The following is a 9772-nucleotide window of genomic DNA, read 5'->3' on the forward strand; positions in this document are numbered from 1 at the left end:
CGCAGGGTCTACATTTTCCGGACTTGAAATTTAACCTTACTTGACAGTACGCACTGTCTGTATTTAATGGATTTACAAGGTTGGTAAAACAGCCTCACCCAGGATTTCTTTTTTTTCTCTTCTCTTCTCTTCTCTTCTCTTCTCTTCTCTCTCTCTTCTCTTCTTCTTCTCTTCTCGCTCTTCTGTTCTCTTCTTTTTGTTTCTTTTCTTTTTTTTTGGACAGAGTTGTACAACATCCATATACGGATGTTGTAACTGTAGCGAAGATTCAGAATCTACGCAAACAACGAAGAAAGAGGCACGTGGTGGAACCACAGCAGCTTGCACTGACTGTGGGCCGTGTGCAGGGTCAGGGCCGCGTGCTCTCCATGCGCTGCTGCTGCTGCCGCCGTCCTGAGCCCGCCTCCTCTTCGGTTCCGGAGCGCGAGCCTCAGGTGGGCAGCCTGCCCTGCGGTCCTTGCTGCCCTTCCTGGGGTGTTCCTTTTCTCTTTCCACAGCGATGATTTCTCTCCTCTCACACCCCAGTGCCTTCCCCTGCACTCATTTGCAGTAGATGGCCTTGCTCACGCTTAATGAGAACAGTGAAGAAATCAGGGGGAACAGACCTCATCCGGATACCAAACCCCAGGGCCCCTGCCGTCCGTACATCTGCTGTTGACCTCCTTGGTAAAACGGATGAATTATCCCCGATTTCCTTTTCTGCTTTCTCAAGGGCGTTGCCAGGATCTGCGTCTCCCCCTTGCATTTATTCTCTCTCTCTTCAGTCATAGTTCCAAAAGGATGCAAATATCCTCTAGAATCTTCCATCTTAAAAAGACAAAAAGAAAAGCGTGCCTTGGTTTTATACCCTTTTCTCGCCAGGACCCGCTCCTCTGCTCTTCTGAAGAGTTGTCTGTCACTCTGTCCACTTGCTGGTGACCCTCTGCTCCTCCGCCCTCCAAACAGGCGCCCATGCCCACTGCCATGCTGGGGCCATTCACGCCCAGGCTTCCTGGGCCTCTGCATTGCCAACCCAGTGTCCCTGCACCATTTCTATCCCGCTCCACCCTCTCCACAGCGTTGCATGAAGTGGTCCTTTCTTCTCTGGGTTCCTGTGACATCACTCTCTCTTGGCCTTGTTCCATGTCCCTGATCACGCTTTTTCCAACTCTTTCGCTGGCTCCTTGTCTACTCAAATGGTGCCAGCTTGATCTTTCAAGTAGGAGGGAAATCAGGGGACAATGGTGTCTTGGAAGCCAAGCGAAGGAAGTGCGCCCCCCAGAGGCTGGGTCAGGTGTGGACAGTTCTGCCCAGTGGCTTGGCATCTTCAGCCTTGCATTCAGCGGCATCGTGGTGTCCAAGGGAGGGGACAGAGCTGAAGTAGAGGAGGCAGCTGTGTTCAGACATTCATGGGGTCAGGGAGGGCCTCGGACCATTTCTAGGGGCTTGTACTGGTTGCAATAAGCTGTCAGCAAAAAGGGAATGCATTAGAATTTCCCGTGGAGCTAAAAAAAAATAAAGATAGGAAGTTATTCTACAGGAAAAGGATCTCGGAGAAATGAGCAGGACAAGGAGAGGGTGAGAAAACAGACTTAAAAAAATATTTTCAATTACAGTTGACATACAATATTATATTAGTGTTTCAGGTGTACAACATAGTGATAAAGCATGAAGTGAAAGAGAATCTGTTCTTCCGCTCACCCTCATTCCCTTTGAGTATTAGGCCTCTTTATTAACACAACGGTCCTTAATCAAAACAGGAGGATTTGCAGCGCTGTCAGTAATGCGCATGAGTTTGAAGGGCAATGCCGTTGCTCGTGGAGAATAATTTCCAAAGCTAAAAATAAAGGACCTCGGGCAACATAACAGATAATATCCTCGATAGCATTTTTCATGCTAACTGCAGAAAGCGATTTCACGTGGCTTTTTATTTAAATAGATGACAAAGAGTAAAGACCTTCGCCCCCTTAGAAACAGTTGTGTATGGGTCAAAACTTCCTGATCGCAAACACCAAGTATGGCTTTTCAAAGTAAACACATTATCTTTTGTGTAATTGCCGTAATTAGCTTGCCGGAACATCACTGACCATTAGCAGAGAGAGCAGATGGGATGAGATTGGTCTCCACGCATGAGCTGGGGCGCTGTACAAACACCGATCGTGAGCCGTAAACGCAGCCACCCGGCTGCGTGGCGGGGACGCGGAGTTACAAGCAGTGCCGGAAATGGACAGCCGCTCCACCAGTGACCCGGTTTGGTTTATTCGGAATGATCCCTTTAGATGTCTTCCGGAGTAGCTCATTAAAAAGTGCAGAGATTGCAAAATCGGTTCAAACAAAAATTTGAGCAAACTTCAGAGCAAAAAAAAGAAGGATTTCCCATATCGATTCCATTATTTTGACTAATGGCGCTGCCACTGACCCCGAGCCCTGATGAGAAACCCGGGGTGCCTTCACCCTGTTCCTCCCTCCTCCCCACTTTTTCTGCTGGTCCCAGTCCGCCTCCAATCCGTGAGCTCCTGCCTTCAGTCTCACTATTGCCTTGGGCCTGGGCGGGGAGGTGGTTAGGGAACAAGATGGTGTGGACTGTTCGGATTTTGGAAGGGGGACTGGGGGAGGGGAATGTTCCTAAAAAGCACCCAGGGTATTCTGATTCTCCCTCCCTTCCACGTGGTGAGGCGCATCAAGGTATAATACGGATTCTCAAGATCGAAGGGGATCCAAGGATTTTCACAAGCAGGAACAGACTTTTCCAAACCTCAAATGACTCCTTCGGGCAAAGTAAGGGAACAAAAAGGCGCTCCAATGGGGACCTGAAGTGACATGGCACACAGCAGGACGAGCCAGAGACGTGCATTTGAGATACTCAGTACAGATCTCGGGCCGCCACCTCCGGCCTATCCCGGGGCAGCACGACTGCCCAGTTCGGCTGGACCCTTCTGTGCTTGGGAGGCCAGCCTCATCAGTCGGGCGTCTCGTCTCCCTTCCTAGACCGCAGGCGTCCGGAGGGCAGGGCTGAGCCTTTTTCCTTCCAGCTACCTGTCTAGTGCCAGTTACACGCCCGGCCAAGGGCCGACGTGAAGCCCGTGTGGCTGAATCCGGTGAGCGATGGTGTGTTTCGGATCTGCACGTCTCTGTCAAGAGGCTCCAGGAGCACCTTAAACTCAACCTGACCAAACACTGATTTTTTAAAAATCTAGATCCTTCCCAACCTCGTGCTTCCGTTCCCATGTTGGTCGGCGGCACGGAGGCATGCGGTCAGAGCCCCACGTCCCCAGGCTTCGCCCTGCTTGACCGCTCAGTGGCCACTCACTCTTCCTCCTCCTTTAACTCCCTTGCTTCCCCAGACGCTATTCTCTCCTTCTGCCTTTCCGACCGCCCTTCCTCTGCCGATGCAGTTCCGTGGGGCCGGGACTCGCGGTCCTCATCTGCTTCTATAGGCCCTCTCGGTGATGCCCGCCAAGGGCACAGCTTCCAGTCCCGTCCCCGTCCCAGCAACCCTCAGCCCTCTGACTCCAGCCCGATCGCTACAGACGCAGATCCACCTGCCCCCTTCACCTCTCCTGTGGGCCAGTGTCTCAAAATAGAACGTACCCGGAAAGGAAGTTGTCCTTCTTCACCACCCCCCAGCTCAGGGAAGAGGCCCAATGCTTTCTCTCCTACTCCAGCCAGAGACCTGACAGCATCCTTCTCACCTCAATGTTTTCTGCTACCCGTGTCCAGCCAGTTCCCAAATCCTGTTTTTTGCCTCCTAAATGTGTCCCAGATTCATCAAAACTCTCCTTCCTCGCCGCTGTAACCTGAGCTGTTTTGATTCCTTCCTGGGCTCTGTAGGAAATCTCATTAGGAGGCGCCGCTGTCTCTCCCCACCATCTCTCCACCCCGCTGCAGTGTATTCCTTACATTAAAATATCAAAGTGATTAAAAAACCCTAATGAATCTGCTCAGGTCACGTTCCTCCTGAACTTTGCAGTGTCTTACCATTAATCGCGGATTAAAGACCAAAGGCGCCATATTGATCCAGCTGTGCACCTGGGTGATGTCTGTGATAGACAGGAGGGCGCTGGGGGACCACGCCAAATGCTCCGTATACAAATGACCCATGCAACTGGGTAGGAAGTGACACCTTGACAGTGAGTGCCGGCACTCACTCTGCAGGGCGGACAACTGTCCCTGGGTAGGTTTGGGGGCCAGAAGGTGGGACACCTGGGCCTTGAGTTTTCAGTGAGGCCAAGGCATTAGCGCCCCCTACTGACTGGAAGGAGAACTTCTGAGAAACAGGAATGTCTGACCATTCAGCGATTTCAGCTATTAGGTGATAGGCTACGTGTACCGCAGGTCCTCCCTGTCATCACTCTTTTAAGGGAAAGTGGGGAAGGGCTTGAATTTCCCGTCTGGCTGATGGCGTACAAAACAGAGGCTGCAACAACAAACAAAGACCAGAAACCTTCAATCTCCATAAGCACAAATTCACAGGCTTTGAGGAAAGGCTTTTTAAGCATATCTGGAAAATAGAATTAGGGGCGAGACACTGTGTAGATTTGAACTCAGATTTTGAGTGGCATGAAGCCTACTCCCACCTCCAATGACCTGGGTTACGCTGGGATTCTTCTGGGCTGGGGAGGGGCCCGGGGCCCTCAGAGAGAACGTCACATTGGAGTAGAGTCTTGCTAAAGGGCGGGTAGAGATTTTCAGTGCCACGGGGAGGTGTTCTAGCAGACTGAATACCATGCGGGAAGACGCAGAGCTGAGCAAGGCCCTAGCTTTAACAGTGTGCGGCCCACAGAGGGTAAACGCGGCTCTGCCTGGAGCGATGGTCTGGAATTCCTATACGGCTACAGCCCAGCTCTGCAAGCGCCTGGAACACACTCTCCCACCACATTTCGGTCTGTTCGGCAAAAGGCAAGACGTTGCTTTTCCCACGCAATTGCAGACAGAGCGGAGGCCAGGAGAACAGAACCCTTAATGCTCCAAATCAAGAAGGGGTGACTTACTCCTTGGTCATCAGACACCTCAACAGTCGATGGGCACCAAGCTGACATCAGGCCGAGTGACCTCCGCACTGCAGTACCTGAGACAGCCTGCCGGCATCTCAGCAGCCCTGGTCACCAAGGAGAGTTGCTTCTAGGCGAGGAAATTCAGACAGTAACTGTCATGTAAAGACAAAGGAGAACCTCGGCTCTGCAAGTCTGATACCAACCCATTCGTGAGCAAGGCAGCTCCCCAGACACCCCAGTCACAACTGGGCGGAAATGCTCTTCCGTGGACTCTGTTCTGGGCGGTGCATCCGTCACGCAGCGGCCACGCTGACCAGGGCAAAGAAGACTTGTCCGGCCTCCCGTTTGAAAGACTGGCCTTTCTCACGTGTCTTTTCCTGACTTCCCAATGGGTTTGCCACGACGTGAATGACATAGCAGGAGAGAATACATCGGGAAGGACGAGCTTGGAGGTGCAAATTATTGTCATTACCGGGAAACGGGGAAGGGCGCGGGGCGGGCGGATCGCAGGGCAACGGAAACACTCCCCACCGCGGCGCCTGCCAGGAGCCCTTTCATTTTCAATTAAGTAATCACCACACTGCTCAGCGAGTGAGGACGGCAATTACAGGCTTTCCCGTGCTGTCACCTCGCCACCTAACGCCCTGTGCTTGTGGCACCGCGTGGCTCTGGGCCAGCACAGCTCCTTGTCATTGGGTGTATGGAGGGGACCCTGGAGGCCATCAGGCTCTTAGTGCCGTCTTCCCAAACCTCCCTGAGCAAGTCTGAGGCTGAGAACTCGGCACGCTTGGTGAGGCCGCGTGGGAAGTGCCGAGGGCAGACTCCCCGAGCTGCTCTGACTACAGCAGAGCACAGACGCTCCTGGACCCACAGCAGGTCTTCAGAGCCGGCAGATACACGAGGTGATTGGTACGGTTTTCCTGTTCCCTTTTCCTGCACAGCTGGACTCCCCAGATGTTCTCAGGGGCTGGGATTGTAAACGGATGCCCCTGCCTGGCTGGCTTTGTGCCCTACGGATATGAAAGGAGGAGGAGACTGTGACCTGGTTCACCTGCCTCGAGATGCCACGTGGCTCTTACCTCTACGAGCAGAGAGATTTGACTTTGGTCCACTTCGCAGAGCCACGAGGAACCCCAACGGGAAGTTCTACATCTCAAAGCAGCCTGAGGGGCTGTTTCTGGACAACAATGACCTGGTGCGTTTAGAACTTCAGTTAAGATAGTCGGATGATAAGTAGACGTTTCCCCTCCGGTTCTGGGAGGAGAGTCAGGAGGACAGACAAGACCCACAGAAAGCTTTGACCTCAAGGGATGGAATGACACTCATCACAGGGTCCGGGCAGTAGACTGGGATGCTCTGGACCACCTCCCCTCTTCTTCCCACCGCCCCTTGAGCAGTAGTGAGCCAGCAGGGCCCTGATGGGGCGGGGGGCGGGACTAGCTGGAGAGGGGATCTGAGCCATCATCAGCTCACGAGGTCTCCTAACTGGTAGCTGGTCTCCCAACACTTTGACACACACCCCATCAGAAAGAGCTGTTTGGCCCTGCACCCCCAGGATGTATCTATTTGTTTATAAATTATTTACATGTCCTCTCACCTATCTCCGTATTTAATATTGGTAAAGCTCACTTTCAGATAAAAAACATCAGCGTAAATAAATGGTCTACTATTTTCTTTGGTCTGCTCCCAATCGACTATCTCCTACACCCCATGGGGTGGGAACCCCACTTTGGGAATACTGCTCCAACCTTTGAGCTCTCTAGGTTCCGGCCTTTTATGGGCCAAGGGCAAAGGGGAAGGACCCATTCAGAGAAGAGGGTCCTGTCAGGGCACACGGGCTACGTGCAAAGAAGTCAGTGAGACAGTGAGCATCTTGGAGTCCCTCCGGGCTTATCGGCGATGGCAGGAAGGGGCGACAGCACCCAACAACTCGTGTTAAGTCTTTCTCAGCCCCAGGACCCTGTTTGAAGAGGCCCAGCTAAACTAAGCCAGAGTTGCCGGTGCCCCGCTGGGGCCCACAGGTTGTAGGCGTCTGGATCCAGGAGTTTGTGTTTCTGGGCTCTGGGGAGCAGGTGCTTGGGCCATTCATTGCCCCCTGGGCTTGCCCCACCACCCTCTTTAGAAGTGGGGCGAGAGTGAAGGAGAGGTTTGGGAGAGCCTCCTCCTACTCCTCCATCTTGGCATTGGGAAGCCTGCTGTACCCTCCTGTGTTGGGGGGAGGCTCACCCCCGGCCCCACGAGAGACGGCTCCCCCACTGTAGTCTGCAGTTCACTCACCTGGCGTGGCCCACCCACAGCCTAGAGCTGACCACCAGGGCCGCCCCGGTGAGCTCGTGTGTTTCAAGCACCTGCCCTGTTCCAGGCTCTGTGCGGGGCAAAAGGAACCCTGGTCCTCAGGAAGCTTTCAGATGAGAGCAGGAGAAAGCTATGCAACGTGTGCGTGCCCTGCAGGGGACGTCTCAGCTCCGGTGTCCCCTGGCCAAAGCAGACTGCGTCCCCAGGGCACCTGCTGAGGGAGAGGGGACGTGAGACCACGAAGGGAGGCAAAGGCACAAGGGAAGCACCAGTGAACAGGTCACCGCTGTGGGTACCTGGGCCTCGATCCTGTGGGGGACTCTCGGAGGGACCCTGCTGGGTGGCCGGCAGTGCTGTCTGGCCTGGGAGCGCGTCACAAACGCAGCACCAGCGGCCCCCTCCCGGCCCTGCTGGGAGAATCTCTGATTCTGCTGAATCCGAGGTGGCACCTCAACCTGTGAGAAGCTTCCATCTTCATCAAATACGACGCCTTTGATGTAAAACATCGTTTTCTATATTTTAGGACCTGGTGCCACCAGACTGGATCCTTCTAAACAACTTCTTTGAGGTTCCCAGTGTTCCAAGTGGATACTCGTTTCCCAGCCCTTTGAGATCTCTTTAAAATGCAACTCTACTTACCTGCACTTTATCGTAATTATAACTCCGTTGCGGAGACAGAAGGCTCACGCAACCAACTGTTCTGTTAAATGCAAATTGCGTGTGGGGAATACTTCTGGGAGCACACAGAGCGGCTGTTGTGCGAGAAGTTATTTTTAAAGGACGGAACCAAATGTCTCCTGCGCTTTCAAGTTTTATCAGAAACCTCCGTGAACAGAGGACCCTTTGTGCGCTGTCAACACCAGCATGCATGGAGACAGATATCCTCCTAGAAATGCAACCAAAGTTTCACGGACAAATTGTGAAACGTTACAAATAAGCAGCAACGGTGTGGGGGGGTGCCTGAGGGAGTGGGGGAGGGCTGGGGGAAGGGGGAAACAGGGAAACGTTGGGACAACTGTAATAGCATGAATAATACGATACAATTTAAATAAGCTATAAGTAGGTCCATGTTTGTTTCTACACCCTTGGTGTTTGTGACCCCATTTTGCACAGGAGGCGCTTGGCCAGAGGGCTGCTAAGTGGAAATTCTAAGAGTGAAGCCTAGTTTTTTCTGGTAGCTTCAATGCTTTGAATACTTGGTCACGTTTTTTTTTGTCATGGAAAAACGAAGCACTTATTTCTTAGGGGAAACTATTACCTTGTTGCTACATACTCAGAAGCAAGAAGAGCCACACAGTTTTTTTTAGTGTAGCTGCTCATCACTCTCGACACTCAAACTGTTGGCTCATGCATCGATTCTCGTGAACGTCAGACTGTCCACGCAGACTGGGTGCTCGCCACGTGGTTTGGGGCTTCTGGCTGAGGGAGGCGGAGTGCTCAGGTGGCTGGGGGGGTGACTGGGTCCTCTTCGCTGTCTTTCTGTTTCATAGGGTTGGGGATGTGGTGTGGGAGCGGGGAGAAACCAGGCGTTTTGGTCAGGAAATGCTGCCTGGAGGGGCTTTGGGGTCTCCTGATCCTGTCCTCCCCACACCCCCCATCAGAAATGCCCCGTCAACTGAAATGTGAGCGTGTTTGTTGTGAGTGTGAGCAAACACAGGTGCGCCGGGCACAGTGATGGGATGGCAGAAAGGTGGATCGAGGACTGGGGTCGACTGATTTCTCCCATGAGCCTGTGTTTTAACAGGGGGTTCTGAGGACGGCATTGGACGACCAGGCAGAGCAGCACATGGCTTCTATTAGTGTGTGCATTCACGGGCGCAGGTCAGGTCAGCAGAGGGCTCCTGTTCCCATGTGCGGAGGCCGGGGGGCGGTGTCTGGCTGCAGTGTTCTGGACGGGCCAGACTCGGAGGAGGCACAGCTGCCCCTAACCCATGCAAGACTCTGGGGGAGCCCCCCACCCACTTCCTGCTCAGCTCCACAGATGGGCAGGGGTGTCTCCTTACGGTGTCCAGCCTTACCTCCAGGGGCCAGCCCAAGTTCTCAGCCTCAGCACCGCTGGCATTTTGAGTTGGACACTCCTTGCTGTGGGAGGCTGTCCTGTGTCTTGTGGGACACTTAGCAGCATCCCTGGCCTCTGCGATGTGCCGGTAGCACACACCCTGACCCCTCCATGTTGTGACAATCAAAAATGTCCCCTCAGAGGCACAATCACATTACCGTCCCCATTTCCTCACGCCACTCCCACCCCCACCCCGATGCTCTGCCGGTCTTCCCCGGGTGACCACCCCGTACTGTTGATTGCTAGGAAATTCTGTTGTCAGAAGGACAAGCCACGGAGAGGTGAATGGGGTCCCTGGAAGGACTCTGGGGCAGGGGCAACCATGGCCTTGCACCTTGGCCCCGCTGATGACGAACCATTGACTTCTCTCCCTAGCTCCTCCTCTCTCCCAGCCTGCCCTAAGCGAAAACCAAACCCAAACCAGGAAATCACACAGCGGGAAAGG

The sequence above is a fragment of the Phyllostomus hastatus genome, unplaced genomic scaffold (genome assembly GCF_019186645.2).
Source record: "Phyllostomus hastatus isolate PE091 unplaced genomic scaffold, TTU_PhHast_1.1 phas_scaffold_129, whole genome shotgun sequence".
NCBI classification, from domain to species: Eukaryota; Metazoa; Chordata; class Mammalia; order Chiroptera; family Phyllostomidae; genus Phyllostomus; species Phyllostomus hastatus.